Here is a 17,208-nt window from a genome sequence, read left to right as displayed (position 1 = left end):
GGCCACCACCGCCTCTCGTGGTGGAGAGCGCTGAGCTGGGCTGAAGTCGGAGACGAGCTGTGGCCTCTCGGCGGGCCTGGTGCTGCGGCCTGTCCTTGGAAGACGCCACTTTGCTACAAAGATCTTTCGGCTTCTGAGGGTTAGGAAGCACCCCTGCAGCGGCCGCCGTCCTACCATACAGCCTCGTCCACTTTGCCTGATATCGGTTGTGTTTACACCCTGGCTCCTTTGCCTCAGCTTCTTTGAGAAGAACTGCCCTCTTGGTTTTGATTTTGAGGGGCCTGTTTGTCCCGCCCTCTCCCTGCTGGAGTTGCTGGACACTAAGATCGGAGGGGGGGGAGATGCCATTTTAGATCTTGCAAACAGACTATCACCCACACTGGTCTTTATGCCAATGTGGGAAGACTTACAACATCTGCAGTTACATCTGCAGTTACATCTTTGGACTATACAGGCGAGAAGCCCTGTTATTGAAACTCAGTTGAAATTCAGTTGCCTCTACCTTATTGTTTAGCTTTTACTATTTAGTTTTTTGATGTTTTTTTGATGTTTTATATGTTTTTGCTTTGTACGTCGCTCAGAGTGACTGGTTAATCCATCCAGATGGGTGACTAATAAATTGAATAAATAAATAAATAAATAGCTCATTCTCTTCTGGAGAGCCATTGCCAGCCAGAGTCTTAGCCAGAGGTCCTTCTTAGCCCCAGTACCTGTGTTGTTAGTTTCTAGAACTTCAAAAGAAAACAGAGACAAGTTTGGCAACAAAGAGATTATCACTTCCTTTTAACATATGTTTCTCTGGCCAGACAAAAAATGTCATTTTGCACACAACACCTCCATTTGTTCAGAACTGCATTCTGTTGTTGATAGTGAATCACACCTGGCTAGACTCTCAGATGACTATATCAACAGGAAATACTATCGTCAGACCTGGCTCCTCTCCACCTGAGGTCAGGAATGTGTGAGGCAGCCTGTAGTCAATAGGAATCAATTTATTTAACAGAATTTAGGTATTGCTTGATTGTAAAACAAACAATAAAAAATTAGTGGTTGGACTAGTCTCTTTATGCCCACAGCCCTGAGCTTGTCTTGATGTAGTTTCTTAGCTCCTGATACTGCCAAGAAGCTTTATCAATAGCCCCATTAAAGTGTGTTAAACCTCATGTAATGAGAGTGAGAGAAAGAGCAAGGACTAGTGTGGTAGCTCCGCCCCCTCCCACCACACCCCTCCCACCCTCTATGGGTTGGAGGGATAACTTCTGCAGCATGGAACCTTTTCTACTTTGTAGTCTCCCTGTTTGTTTAGAACTCTGAACTTCCAGTGTTCTTAATTACATGGGGTGGCTGCAGTAATAGAACAGGCTCCCTGCTTCAGAAGGTATCCCTTCAAGTTTTGAAGGGCAGCAGTGCTCAGGGAAGATCTACTGCATTCGTCCCCACTCTCTACCATCTTGTGAGGGATTTAAAACATCTAGACAACATCCCAATAGTCCATCGAGCCCAGGGCCTCACCATTCCAGATGCAGAACCTATATACTTTAGAAGTGTATAGATTCAAAAACTTGTAATCAAAAAAGTCTGAGGTCCCCAACATCCTTAGAACATTGTTCTAAGCAAAAGTACTATTTGATGACGATTACATTTAGATCTCAATAAACTGTACCAAGGGTAGTAATGGAGTATATGTTATATTTCTGCTTTACTCAAAATAAATTCTTCAAAATGTTAGACAAATCGTAGTTTGATGATGCATTGGGCTTCACTACTGTTTTTGAAGTTTGGTGCATTGGGATTCACTGCTGTTTTTCAAGTTCAGTGGCATTTTTTTCAAGCCCATGGGTGAATGAGACCATGAATTAGAGGCTAGATTCTAAAAATAATAGATTTTTTAATGCCAAGAGCATTCTAATTCTGTGCCAAAAAAGAAGCAAAGTCAAATTCTGCAGCTTGTTTAAATTATTTATTGATTGAGCCACTAGAATGATCTAGCTACATTACAAAAACTAAGGCAGGAGACAGAACTTGCCTGTAGGCAGTTCTTTGCCTAGTTTTCATAATTCATTTTTCTTCTGCATGTCATTGAGAGTAGACAAGGATCCATGAAAGGTACTGAAGTCTACCTTCACTGGGAATCTTAGGATGCAATCCCAAATACACTTCCTAGGAAATAAACTCCATTATATATTATTCTGCTGTTGTTCAAACATCCCTCTGGTCATAGCTCTCAAACTTTCAGGCATATCTTTGTTGCCATGTGAGCTAGAAAATGCATTTTTTAAAAAAAAAATTAAAAGCTTGTGATTCTCATGAAATTGATTTATATGCTTAACATGATATTCAGCATGTGTAGAGGATTGCAAAACATGCATAGCTTGCCAAGGCAAGGATAACAGTCAACTTTTAGAGTGTTACTTTTCAGCACCCTTTAGACACTTGCATGTCCTGCAAGATCTTGAACATTTGGAACATGAGGGTGGATTCAACAGGATCATGAGGATCTTTGACACTAAAGTTGAATGCCCTATGTTCTCATTTTAGCATATTCCTTCTAATCTGTAAGCCTGACTGGCACCTTTTTGTGCTCTGCTTTGTTTCTCCTTTGCCTCCTCTGCACAGGCTCCTCTGATTGTCTGATTTCTTTGTTCCTTTCTCTCAACTTCTTGAAAGAACCTTCTATTCTACCCTCTCTATTTGTTAAGCTTCTTCTATGTTCTTTTTAAAGGCTCTTACTATAGAAGAACGTTTTTTTTTTCAAACAAAGCCTGCTTTACCTGCATGTCCTAATCCATCCCATTACTTACTATGCTGCTGTTTAAGAGTTTGTACACAATCTGACTTTGTATTAGTTCTGAGCCGTAAGTTCTAACTAAAAACTTCCAATCCAAAAGTTGGGAAGATGTCGGAGTAATAACAGGGGTGGGGGGAATGGGTACAGTTCAGGTACAATCAGGTCGCCTGATTGTCAGAACACCAGATGGCCTCACCAGTCAGCGACCAGGAAGAGGGTCACACTTCCAACCACTCTTCCCAGTCGGAGTCAGTAGCAGAGGCGCAGGAAAACCACATGGAGTTTCCCTGCATCTGCCCTTCCAGGGGAGGAGGAGTTACCTAAGTTCCTCAAATGGATCAAGGGCATTGTGGTTAGGGAGGTGCAAGGAGCAAAGGCTTCTACTGGCACTTCCAGGGTATTGGTCACCCCCAGCTCCCATAAAGGGGCAATAGCAGGAACTAGGTCTGGCACAGGTAAAGGGAGGAAGAGAAAGCATGCAGACAAGACTCCACATAAAAAATGCAGGTGCATTTGGTCGTCTTCTTCCCCACTCTCAGTCTCCTCTTCCACCTTCTCCTCAGATTCTTATTCACTCTGGTCCACCTCGCCCCAGTCATCCCCCATCCACAACAGGGGTCAGGTTAGGAGGCACAAGGGTAGGGGCAAGGACCAAGGCACCAAATGAGCTGTTGCCATACCAACTACCGTAGTGAGAAAACACAATCAGAGCGGAAAGGTAGCAGCTGCTCTGGGCCTACTCTCTGACTTGGAATGTGCCCACTCTTCAGAGGAGAGGGAGGAAGGGGAGCTTTCTGAGGAGGAACTGGAGGCTCCACCCCCCAAGGTAAGACTCTTTCAACCTGAATTTTTTCCTGCTATGGTGGCCAAAGCCAGAAGGACCCTGGAGCTACCGGAGGAGGGAACTCAGGATGTGGAAGTTGTAACTGCCTCTTTTTCCAAAGGAGCCAAGACACTTTTCCTGAAAACCAACACAGGAGAGCTATCCTTCTGTTCCCTTCCCTGACTGTTTTCAGGACCTGTTGAAGCAGAGTGGTCTGCTCCCAACAAGCACAAGTCAACCCACAAACTGGTCAATAGGCACTATTATTTCCTGCAGCACGTCATGGAACAACTGAAGACTCCAGCAGTAGATCCTCGCATGGCTGCTCTGTCATCCTCGGCGGCCATCCCTCCAGAAGGGTAAGGGGGCCCTAGGGATGCCTGTGATAAGTGAGTAAAGATGGTACTGCACAGGAATTTTGAGATGGAGACTGCAGCCTTTAGGGTTTCTGCAGCTACTTCCGTCATGGCTTGCGCTAATATGCTATGGGCACAGAACCTTGCCAGTAGAAGTGATGCTCCAAAGCAAGTGAAGAACAATCTAACAAAGCTCGCCATCGCAGCTGCCTTCCAGGCTGACTCAGCACAAGACACTTTGTGTCCAACAGGTAGGCTTTCGGGGGGCCCAATTAACGTAGTGACGGGTAATGGGAGGTACGGTGTTGGGAGGAGAGCATGCCAGGTAAGGGGAGGCTTATGGATTCTGTAGATTTCCAGAGGGCCCTGGGAGATTTTCCGGCTGATAGTACTGGCGCTCCTGTCGAAGCCCTGGTCGATCTGTGGAATACGGAGATGGCCCGGGCTATTGACACGATCGCTCCCGCGCGCCCCCTTCATTGTAGAACTCATACAGCACCGTGGTATACCCCGGAGCTGAGAGTGATGAAGCAAGACAGAAGGAGGCTAGAGTGCAGGTGGAGACGAACTCCTGACGGATGCAATTATGGTTTGGTAAGTGCTTCCACTAAGTTGTATATAAAAGCGGTTAGGGCGGCGAAGAAGTCTTATTTTGTTACCACCATTAGGACATCTCTTTGCCGCCCAGCGGAGCTTTTTAGGGTGGTACGAGGGCTTTTACATTCTGGCCCTCATGATGCCAAGGAAACATCTGAAGCCCGCTGCAACGAAATTGCAAAGCACTTCCAAAATAAGATCGCATGCATCCGTAGGGACTTAGACTCTGATGTTATGACAGATGAATCCATGGAAGCGTCCAGAACACGGTCTTGTCCTTCATTATTGGATGAGTTTCAGTTGGTGCAGCTCGAGGAAGTGGACAAGGTGCTTGGAATGGTGCGGGCGACCACGTCTGCTCTGGATCCTTGCCCATCCTTGCTGGTGAAGGCAGGTAGGGCTAAAACCACTGGCTGGGCCAAGGAAGTGATAAATGCCTCCTTGAGAGAGGGAGTAGTCCCTGGTAGTCTCAAGGAGGCAGTAATAAGACCTCTTTTAAAGAAACCTTCTTTGGACCCAGACGACTTGAACAACTATAGACCAGTGGCGAATGTCCCTTTTTTGGGCAAGGTTCTGGAGCGGGTGGTCGCCGGCCAGCTCCAGGCGCTCTTGGATGAAACCGATTATCTGGATCCGTTTCAATCCGGTTTTAGGTCTGGTTTTGGCACTGAAACAGCCTTGGTCGCCCTGTATGATGACCTTTGTCGGGAGAGGGACAGGGGGAGTGTGACTCTGTTGATTCTCCTTGATCTCTCAGCGGCGTTTGATACCATCAACCATGGTATCCTTCTGGGGAGACTCGCGGAGTTGGGAGTTGGGGGCACTGCTTGGCAGTGGCTCCGCTCCTACTTAGCGGATCGTCTCCAGAAGGTAGTGCTTGGGGAACACTGCTTGACACCCTGGACTCTCCATTGTGGAGTCCCTCAGGGGTCGGTTTTGTCCCCCATGCTTTTTAACATCTACATGCAGCCTTTGGGTGCGGTCATCAGGAGTTTTGGAGTGCGTTGCCATCAGTATGCTGATGACACGCAACTCTACTTCTCCTTTTCATCTTCTTCAGGTGAGGCTGTTGATGTGTTAAACCATTGCCTGACCGCGATAATGGACTGGATGAGAGCTAATAAACTGAAACTCAATCCAGACAAGACTGAGACACTGTTGGTGAGCTCTTTACCTGCCCAGATGGTGGATGTTCATCCTGTTCTAGATGGGGTTACACTCCCCTTGAAGGAACAGGTTCGTAGTTTGGGGTCCTCTTTGATCCTTCCCTGTCGCTCGAGGCTCAAGTGGCCTCGGTGGCACGGAATGCGTTTTATCATCTTCGGTTGGTAGCCCAACTACGCCCCTATCTGGACAGTGATGACCTCGCCTCAGTTGTTCATGCTCTGGTAACTTCTAGACTGGATTACTGTAATGCGCTCTACGTAGGGCTGCCCTTGAAGACAGTTCGGAAACTTCAGCTAGTGCAAAACACAGCAGCTAGGATGTTGACTAGGACCAATTGGTCTGCGCATATAACACCTGTCCTAGCTCGTTTGCACTGGCTACCTATCTGTTTCCGAACCAGATTCAAGGTGCTGGTTTTGACCTATAAAGCCCTACATGGTGTGGGACCGCAATACCTTGTGGAACGCCTCTCCTGCTACGAACCTACCCGTGCGCTTCGTTCTGCATTTAAGGCCCTCCTCCGGGTGCCAACTCATCAAGAAGCCCGGAGGACTGCTACTAGATCTAGGGCCTTTTCTGTTGTGGCCCCCGAATTGTGGAATAGCCTACCTGAAGAGATACGCCTGGCGCCTACTGTACTTTCTTTTAGGTGCCAGGTTAAGACCTGGTTATACTCCCAGGCATTCTAATTTTAATTCTAATTCTAATCTTAATCTTAATTTTAATTTTATTTAACTCTGTTTATATTTGTTGCATTTTGCTGATTGTGTTTATTATGTTGTCTGATATTATTGTAATATTTGTATTTTAACTTTTTGTACACCGCCCAGAGAGCTGAATAGCTAAGGGCGGTTTATAAATGAAATAAATGAAATGAAAGACACCATGCAGTTTAACTCTAGCGCAATGGCTGCTAGCACGGTGGCTTGTCGCAACATCTGGCTGTGCAGTTGGGAAGTTGATCCGGGTTCCCAGAACCACTTAGCCAGTTACCCTTTCAGTCGAAGCAAGTTGTTTGGAGAACCACTGGAGAAGGTCCTGGTTGAGATGTGGGACAAGCAAAAGGCACTTCTGGGTGCAAAGAAGGACAAACGTACACAGCGTCAGAGGCAGTCCTTTCAATCCTCCAAGCCCTATCAAAGCACACCTCTCTGGGGGGCTACAAACTGCTTTGGAACAGGTCTGTCAGGTCAGGGGGATCTTCCTCCTCATGGACATAACCCCCATCTTCCTACTCTACCAATCCCAAATTCCAGAAGGAACCGAAGAAGGGAAAATCAGCATGATGCCAGAGCCCTAGCCACTCTGTGAGCCATAGGGGGTAGACTCAGATACTTTGCACACAAATGGTCATGGACTACAACAGACAAGTGGGTCCTTGGAACTGTTTCCTGAGGCTACTCCTTTCCAGATGGCCAAGAGAGAAATGTACAGCTACCCCTCAATCCAAATAACCAGACAAACATTGGGTGTTCTGCAAGGCCATCAGTCATCTTTTGGCCATCTGAGCAGTGGAACCTGTTCCAGTCAGGGAATGGAAGCAAGAGGTATACTCAATTTTCTTTCTGGTCCCAAAGAAAAATGGAGACATCTAGGCCATACTCAACCTCAGGTGGCTGAATAGGAGGGTAGCCTACAAACGGTTCAAAATGGAGACACTCAGATTGATTTTGGAGGCCACTCCAAAACTCTTACCTGAGATGACTGGATGGCTTCCATAGACCTTTCAAAGGCCTATCTCCATATTCCGATCATCAGGAGACACAGGAAGTTTCTTTGTTTTTGCTACAGCTGTTGACATTACCAATACAGGGCACTTCCCTTTGGCCTCACTTATGCCCCCAGGGTCTTTACCATGTTTCTGGTGGCCTTGGTGGCTTACCTCAGAACTCTGGGGGTGAGGGTTCACCTGTACCTCGACAACATTCTTGTAAGGGCACCATAGAGGGAATAGTGCAGGACGGACGTGGAGACCACCTTATTGTGCCTGAGAAGCCAAGGGTTTGTGTGAACCTAGAAAAGAGTGTGCTAGACCGCACATAGGACATTACACATCTGGGGGTGAGGATAAATTCACAGCAGTTTTGAATGCGACTTACAGAGGAATGGGTGGACAAGATTAATGTCTTGATAGAAAAGGTGAAGAATTCAGAGGCCATGGATCTTATGGAACTAGCCAAACTTCAGGGAATGCTGGTCTTTTGACTGGATCTGGTGGACTGAGCACATTTCCACTCGTACCCACTTCTTCAATTACTGCTTCCATTTCAGGAACAAATTGTGCAGCCAAGCAACCAGAGTATGGTAATTCTACAGAAACTGTAGAAATTCCTGAGGTGGTGGTTGTCACCACAGAGGTTGACAGAAGGGGTGAGCCTAGAATTTCTGGTCAGGAAAGTGATCACCTTGGATGCCAGCATGTACGGTTGGGGAGCTCATCTGCACTCTCATGTGACACAAGGCATGTGGTCTTCCAGCAAAGCCCAGCGAAACATCAGTGAGGCAGTGAGACTGGTGCTATTGGAGTTTGCACCTTATATAGAGGGGTGCCATGTCCTGGTGAGGCCCAACAACATGTGCGCAAAAGCATATTTGAATCATCAGGGAGGCACGAGATGAAAGGCCCTGATGAAGGAGGGACATTTTCTGTTTAGTTGGGCGGCATCTCATCTCAAATCCCTGAGAGCGGCACATATAGTGGGGGCAATGAATGTAACAGCAGACTGGCTGAGCAGGACATCCATCTCGGATGCAGAGTGGCAATTACATCCCCAGGTTTTCCAACAGATCACCATGCAGTTTGGGTACGCAATTCTGGACCTAGTTGCGACCCATCACCATGCCCACACAGTGGGGTTTTTCTCAATATACCGTTCAGAGGGTGCCAGGGGTTTGGATGCCCTGATGACAGAGTGGCCTTGGGAGCTTCTCTATGCTTTTTCTCCATTCAGTCTCCACTTGCAGACAGTCTGACGGGTACAGCTGTTGAAGGCAGAAGTGATTCTCATTGCCGCGTATTGGCAGAGGATATCATGGTTTCCAGAGCTCCTGCATCTGTCCAAGGTGAGATTTTGGCACCTGCCTTTTTGGTAGGACCTGTTGATCCAGGGGCCCATTGTTCATCTTTGTCCGGAGCTATTCCGCCTGACAGCGAGGCAACTGAGTGGCTCTGGTTGAAGGAGGTGGGGTTTTTGGCCGAAGTTCTGAACACTCTCTTGTCTTCCTGTAAAACCTCCACAAATAAGACATATAGTTCCACTTGGAAGGTGTTCCTTGAGTGGTGCCAAGCCCGGGGGAGGAATCCTTCCACCAGGGAGCTGACAGGCATCCTGGAATTCCTCCAGTCTGAGTTAGATAAAGGCTTAAGTACTAATACCACCAACTGCCAGGCTGCAGTGTTACGTAGTGTGCTGGGCTGCAGAGGGGATTTTTCCTTGTCTACGCATCCTGTGTTTCACCATTTTATCATTTTCCCACATGGAACCTGAATTGAGTGTTATCTATGCTTATGGGTCCTCCATTTGAGCCCTTAGGCACTTGTGACTTGAAGTTCCTTACACTTAAGACTGCATTTCTGGTGGTCATTACTTTGGCCCGTTATGCTTCTGAGCTGGGAGCCTTGTCTTTGGACAGTCAACTCTGTATTTTCCACTAGGACTAGGTGGTTCTCTGCCCAGATCCTTCCTTTGTCCCAAAAATTAATTCTTTGTTTCATAGATCTCAAGAGATAGTTCTGCCATCCTTTTGGCCAAATTCAGTGTCTGCTAGGGGAAGATTGTGGCATACCTTGGATGTCTGTAGGGCTCTCCATTTTTATCTGGACAGGATGACCTCATTCAGAAAGACAGAGGCCTTGTTTGTTTCCTTTGTGAGATTTCCCCCAGGTATAAGGTTTTGTCTTCCACAAACTCACATTGGCTCAAGGAGGCAATTGTGTTGGCTTATCAGGCTCTGGGGAAGGTTCCTCCTGGAGGGCTTACAGCACACTCTCTTAGAGGGGCCTCTACAGCAGCCTTCAAGGGCAGTTTCCCTATATTAGACATTTGCAGAGCCGCCACATGGGCCTCTTTATACTCATTTTCCAGGCACTATAAAATTGATTCCTGAGTGTCTGCTGATGCAGTGTTCAGATGTAAGGTTCTGCAGAGAGTTGTATGTGTATGACCATCTGTCCGGAATCCCGCCCTGGTAATTTTTGCTCTGTTACATCCAAAGGGTTAGGACTGCCCTCCAGGAACCTCCAGGGGAAAACTGAAATTCTTACTGTGAATTTCTATTACCAGGGGTTCCTGGAGGGCAGGATCCCATCTCTTCCTTCCGGACCATTTGGCCATGCCTGGTTTAGTGGCTTCCACCAGCACCCTACATGTGGGGAGGCAGTTCCTGAGGATTACCTGGTTTTTTTTCTACCTGTGAATGCTAAAAACTGTTCTTGTTTCTATTTGTTAGCTTCTTTATTCCCTTGAATGTATTTCAATCTTCTCTAAAGTTCTTTGGACCCTGTTGGGGTGGCAGACCAGTTGGATCTAGTTCTTCTGCTAAGCCTGTGGAGTCTTAGTGGGGTTGAGGGGTCGTCCTTGTTTTGCTATCTGGTCTGGAGAGTGGGGATGGCCCCTCCTTTTGGATGAGTCCTTCAGAAGTGAACCCTGCCCACACAGTCAGAGGGAGGTGCCATCTCAAGGGTTAGGACTGCCCTCCGGAATCCCCCGGGAACAGAAATTCGCAGTAAGAATTTCCATTTTTTCTTAGTCACTTTTCTTCACAAAAGGGAACCCAAACTGAGTTATAATCAATATAATCTATGCTTCTCTGCCCCCAAAGTTATTGCACATTTAGCAGAAGTTCAGAAGAATTTTGCAGATTCCAAATAAAACATTTTGCTAGGATTGTGAACCACATAGCTGTCTTGTTCTGAAGTTTTCTGACATTTGCAGTCCAAAGTTTTCAGCCAGCTGTTGCTTTGAATTTAAGAATAGAAACGACATCGGATTATAATCTGGGCAGTGAAAACATTCTTCATATCTAACTTCCCACTTCTTTTAATTAGATTTAGGTATCCTCTCATCCTGCCTTTAGATAGGGTTGCTTAGTAAATTACCCAGCAACTATGAGAGAGACTGGATACATGCCAGTTTTAGGTATTCTTTGGGCTGATAAATGAATAAAAGCTATATGACTATCTAGCTTTTAATAGGTACTGGCTATCCAGTATCTATCCAGGTTAGGGATGGGATTCGCTGCATGGTTCCGATCCACTTGCATTCTGATAGTCCATTGTTTGATCCCGATCTGCCCTTTTTTTGTTCCTGCTTGCTCTTGCACTTGCCGATTTGATCTGCTGTGCACGTTTCTGGGTGATTTGATCAGCGGTTAATTTTTTTTGGTGGCCAAAATTTTGTAGTTATCAATGTAGATACTTATGTAAATGATGACAGTATTTGATGTGGTTTTTGGGGGGCAGGAAAAACACTGTGTAATTTTTAGGTAGCTTACATGAATGATCCTATGGCCATACTACCCTGAACATGCCTGATCTCGTCTGATCTCGGAAGCTAAGCAGGGGCAGGCCTGGTTAGTACTTGGATGGGAGACCACCTGGGAATATCGGGTGCTGTAGGCTTAGAGGAAGGCAATGGTAAACCACCTCTGAATACCTCTTACCAAGAAAACCCTATGAATATATCCAAAAAAGATTTATAGGGCCGCCATAGATCATAATCAACTTGAAGGCATATAACAACAACAACAAAAACATGAATAATTACAGTGTTCCACATGGTTTTTTGGCAGCGGGAAAAACATTCTGTGCATGGTCAGCAGCCATAAAGGTCTCAAAATATTATAATGTATGTTAAATATCTGTATATGTGTTGTTTGTTCATCTGTTCTTTACCAAAGAAGGGCGGATCCCAAAGGACCCTCTGGGAAGAGAGGAACAGTTTCCTATTCCTCTCACACATAGGTCACCATTAGCAACCGATACAAAAGGCAAGCCACAAAACCCTGAAAGCACTTGCTACACTGCAGAAGCATCATATATCAGCCTTGTGAAAACTCCAATCAATGTGCTCTCCGTATTTGATAATAAAGAGAAGGTCAATCAGAGTCTTGATTCGGCCAATAGGAGCATGCTCCAAGCAAACAAGCAAAGCAAACGGACCCACTTGAGGTAGTGCTAGACTGCTGGAAAGACTGAAATCAGACTGTTCAATCTAGTCAGTTACCTCTAAAGGGCTCCAGTAATTGCAACAAGTGCTTTCCGGATTCCAAGTCAAAAGCCTCAGAGGTTACCCGAGTGGAGCCAAATGGTGTCAGGCTTATCAATGGGTTACACTTTACCCTTAGGATGATCTAGATTCTAAATTGGCTTCATTGGGAGCATTTCTGTCAAATAAAATACCAAGGTTCCTAAAATTTGGAAAACTGAGGGGGTGTGAGAGCAGAGAAAAATGGGACTAAAGAACAAAACCAGGAGGCTTCGCAGCATGGGTATTTGCAAGTACAATGAAACAGTTTAAAATTGGCTAATTGAAGCTGTATTCCTTGTTAGCAATGCCTGGGGCTTGGGAAGTGGTTGATTGACAACAAGTGATGGAGGTCACAAGGGCATGGAACGCTGGCTTCTTAATAGAAATGACCATTTATGGAGCATTACAGACATTGCATAAATGCACGCGGGGGGGGTTAAACCCCAAAATGGCAGAACTCCAGCAAAAGGTCTCGCTACAGCTACCATCTAGGCATGGTTTATATTCAAAAAATGGAATGCATATTCTTGCATAGATTGCCTGCATAGATTACACTGTGCTCATTCACGTAAACTACCTATTACTCAATGTTTTTCCCGCTTCCAAAAAACCACATGTAACACTGATCATTCACGTATGTTACCTATTACACAATGTTTTACCTGCTCCCAAAAAACCACATGGAACAGTATGCTCATTCACGAAAGCTACCTAAAAATAATGCAATTTTGTCCGTAATATGTAATGGACAAATGACAGTCATCATAACTGCAGTTACGAATGCAGCAGCTGTGATTATGAAAATAATTCAATGTAAAATGAATTTTTGCCGATTTGCTGCTGAGTCCGCAAAATCCGTGCCAATTACAGCCACGGCCCGCAGCAAGAAATAGGTGCTGATCCAAAAGGATGGCGAACTATTGAACAGGAGGAATCCAGTGCCAGGCCCAATTTAGTGGATATTCTCCCCCATCCCTAGTTCAAGTAGATATAGGTCAGGACATCTGGAAGAAGAGGAATGTGGTAGACTATATTTTTAGTACAACTTACTCTTATCAAAATGAAATACTGTATATTGGATTAAGGGATGTACCTCAGGCTTTCAGTTCTGAACATCAAGTCATAGTTACAAAATGAAAACCTCTAAGTATTCTTGTGAATATATATTTGCATATAATGGTAAACCATACTTATTGGATTACTGTGAATGCACCAGTGTTGACCACTTGGCTCCACCCTAGTCATGCTGGGAGGAAACAAACCTGTTTAGCATTATGTCTGAACCAGAGATTGTGATTTGTTTCACTCCCAACAAACTAGCCAGTGTTTGCTAGTGGGGAGAACATTGAAAGCCCAGACAATAGCATTCACAGTAAACCATTAATTATGGTTTAACTATGGCATACAAATTGGGCCATTTTCTTTATATTACCTCAAGTTAAATGTATATTCTGTGAAACTGATTTGTTTTTTTCGTGTATCTGTTCAAATGGGGAAAATGGAAGGGTTTGGGTCTAACATTTCTAGATTAGTCATGTGGCCAAGAACTACAATCTGGGTGAGTAAACTCAGGGTCATAGTTTGAGGGTTATATCTTTCTATTTATATCTGTATCCTTCCTTCCTTCCTTCCTTCCTTCCTTCCTTCCTTCCTTCCTTCCTTCCTTCCTTCCTTCCTTCCTTCCTTCCTTCCTTCCTTCTCCTTCCTTCCTTCATATTTGTGATCTGTCCCCCCCCAAGAAGCACACTATAGTCACTTTGATGAACCAGCTACATCACTAGCGTCCCTTCATTATGGGAAATGTCTCAGATTCACGAGTTGAGAAAATCAGGCTGTAAATGCACTAGTCACCAAAGTGTTTCCATTAGCCACACCTGGAGGGGGAACGGGTTGATCTGCCAATCAGCTGCGAAATCTCTTTGAAACGGAATTTTAAAAAATGCACTCAAACTGTTCCCACCAGGCTTTATAATAAAAGGGGCAGGGTTAGACTAGCGTTGTGTGCCCCCATTTTCAGAAGAGAGGTGGAGACGCACTGGAATCAGCAGAGCAGTGAGTGTGTTTCTACCCTCAGACTTTGCCAGGGAATGCAGAGAGACTTCAGAAGTGAAATGTGATGTGATGTTTATAGTTAGAAATATATGCAAAGTATGTGCAGCTCCTCTTATCTAAACTTTGCATATATGAGCTTGCCGTATTCCTCTCTGTCTTCATTTAACTTTCAAACTAATCATACAGCATTCATATTAATCCAGTTTTGTATTTTGCATCCATCTCTGTTCAGGTTTAGCTTTTGGGTAAAGTCGCTTGCATCAAATCAAATGAAAGTATAGATGTAGTGTCTACCTTTGCTATGATTTTTGGAGCAGTGCAATATATTATGTGTATTGCAAGTGGCTGATCCTCAAGCCGTACTAGTTCAGCCCAGGGGCTGGATGTGAGCCGTTGGCTATATGGGAAATAACCTTGCTTTTAGATTATTGAGTAACATCAGACCAATATGTTCTGTATTTGGTTACAGTGCTGCTGCTGCTGCTTGCCTTGTTTCCTTAGATATCCTCCAGAGGCCTTTAAGGTCAACACTTTCTGAAACAGATAAAACATTATAATTCCTTGAAAGTAAATCAAAAGGATTATGACATCTAGGAAGCTGTTGCCAGACAGCTCATGAACAATATCACTGTGACTGACCCAAAGGCAGTACTTAAACTGCTAGTAAAATTGCCCATAGAGTCTGCCAAGAGACCAGATGCTGCTGCTACTAACGGGAAAAAAGACGTAGGGTGCTTTCACACTGCAGTTTATTCCGTTATTCTGACAGTTTCTTACCTGTTAATTTCCACATTATATTTGACCTTTTACACGACCCACAAGGTAGCTTCGGAATTCTGGTGGAATCTAGTGGAAGTTTAGTGCTAATTTCAGTGACAAATGATATCACAAATAATCAGTTAGCAAGGCTGAGAATACGGAACATTGCGGGAGTTTTCCGCTAGCTACTGCTGCTCACGTGACAGGCATCCCAGCATGCAGTGTGGAACAGAGGGAAAAAATGAGCAGGAGCCGCCTTAAAACAGAGGGGGGAAATTAGCAGGAGCCACCTTAAACAGGGGGGGGAAATGAGGACTGGGACCAAAGAAGGGTGAAGGGAGGTGCGTTATCAGGCACTTCCCCACCACACAGTCAACCGGAGCAGCCGTGAGCAAGACGGAGAGCAAGGGTAAAAGGAGCTGCTTCTGCGAACTCCCAATGGCCACTGAAGCTGGCACCACCACCTGCAGCCCCCCAAATAAAAATTAAGAATAAGGAGAGCCACCTCAGTGAGCTCCTGGCAGCTGCAATACCAGCCGCCGCCACCACCCCAACCCCCAGGGCTGCCTCGAAAACCAAGTTGGGGGAAATACACCAAACCCCCTAAAATGAAGGGGGAGGAGAAAAACTCTGCTCTGTTCATTGTAGCTCTGTATGTGTGTGAAAGACGGTTGCGCGAAATGCTCGTATAACAGGTATGCAGTGTGAAGCAGGTTTTAGAAATCGGGACAGAAGCGCTTCCTTTTTCATCAGTTAAACTAACACAATCAGCCCCATGTGTGAAAGCAGCCTTACTGTCTCTTGGCATTTGTCCTGTAATGCTTTCCAGGAGAAAATAAACTATAGCTTGACAGGAAAAGGTGAATGGCTCCTCACTTTAAACTACCTGAGTGACCTGAGAATGTATATGCAATTTTGTGGCATGTGATCAGATGGCATCATCCTTCATGATTTCCAAGCTGTCTAGTTGTTGATCTCCACTGTGATGATTATCTCTGTTGATGATGTTATCATCATCATCATCATCATCTTTATTTACAGTCAACTGACCACAAATATAAAGCATAATACTGGAAGTTATAAAATAAGACTACATAGTAACATGGGGTACAACAAACAACAAATTGGGTTATATAAAAAATAAAATTATTTCGTTACCGTTAACAATCATACAGGGTCTGTTGATGACATTAGCACCGCACAGATATTCTTTGTGTGTGTTGGGAAGAGGGGACTTCCACAGGAGGCAGGGCAGTAACAACAACAACAAGATTATTATCATCAAAAATGGGATGTATGGATTGTGTGGTCAGAGTCTACAAGCAGGCATGGGTCTTTATTTATTAATTTATTGCATTTATATACTTCCTTTCTGCTAAGGCACTTAAGGCAGTTTACAATTTAAACAAATAAATGGTCTAAAAATGCAGTCTTCTTTGGCCCACTGATGGCACAAACTCTCTGGCCCGGGCTTCCTCATTTCTGCCTTCCCTCAAGACACACAGGTCTTTCTTAAATAGTCCCAGGGAGTTCTATCAGGCATTGATGATCTTTCAGGAAGTGATGGCATGTGCTCCCCGGACGGACTTGTTCCCTTTAGGAAGATAATCTAAGCAGCATGAGGAGGCTGGACACATGGAGGAAGTGGGCCTGCTGTTGTAACAGCAGCCACCTTTCCACTTGTACAACCCCCTTCCAGAGAATGGCAGACTGCATGGGAGTGTCTTCTTAGTTGCTGAGGGGGTTGTAGATCAAGGAGGCAATGAGTAGTGGTGGAGTTCTCTTACTTTATTAATATATTGTAAAAAGATGGAAGCATTTTAAGCCAGAGAATATAAATTAGTATAATGGTAGGTTCATTTGCATGGATGCCATTCTAAGGAAGTTAGGACAGTTGGTTTTTAACATACTGGAGGTTATGTTCAGGGCTGTGGAGTTGGTACGCCAGACCTTTGACTCCGACTCTGACTCCTCCATAAATGGCAAATGTATATTAACTAGTAATAACACATTTACTGTAGTAAAATGGTAGCACAAGGCATTTCATCACCACCACGTGAATGCAGAGCTTGGAAAAGTTACTTTTTTGAACTACAACTCCCATGAGCCCAATCCCTTTTCTACCGACTCCGACTCCACCCAAAATTGCTTCCGACTCCGACTCCACTACTCCGACTCCGACTCCACAGCCCTGGTTAAGTTGTGTCTAAGAGTCATGATGAGACTGTCTTAGTCATTTTGAAGGAGTTTTTCCAAATCAAGCTTCCCATAGTTATAACAACGCTACTAGCTTGAGCTCCTGAAACAATCCCAGTATCTTGGAGGTGTCATCCTGCACTAACTATGGAAAGCAAAGTTGGGGATGCGGGGGGGGAAGGTTTCGTGAGAGGATCAGTTGGCCTCCCCACCTCTCATATT

The 17,208-nt window shown here is 45.0% G+C and overlaps 1 protein-coding gene and 1 non-coding gene across 16 annotated transcripts in view; both read left to right on the top strand.

The window, feature by feature from the left end:
- Positions 1-17,208, top strand: part of DAB1 (DAB adaptor protein 1) — a 416,583-nt gene that overhangs the window by 90,796 nt on the left and 308,579 nt on the right. The window lies entirely within an intron of this gene.
- Positions 11,233-11,351, top strand: LOC133388130 (5S ribosomal RNA). The gene has a single exon (XR_009763662.1). It is a non-coding gene; the product is annotated as a 5S ribosomal RNA (ribosomal RNA).

This window comes from Rhineura floridana, chromosome 6 (genome assembly GCF_030035675.1).
Source record: "Rhineura floridana isolate rRhiFlo1 chromosome 6, rRhiFlo1.hap2, whole genome shotgun sequence".
NCBI lineage: Eukaryota > Metazoa > Chordata > Lepidosauria > Squamata > Rhineuridae > Rhineura > Rhineura floridana.
This window is presented reverse-complemented; position numbering and strand designations above follow the sequence as displayed.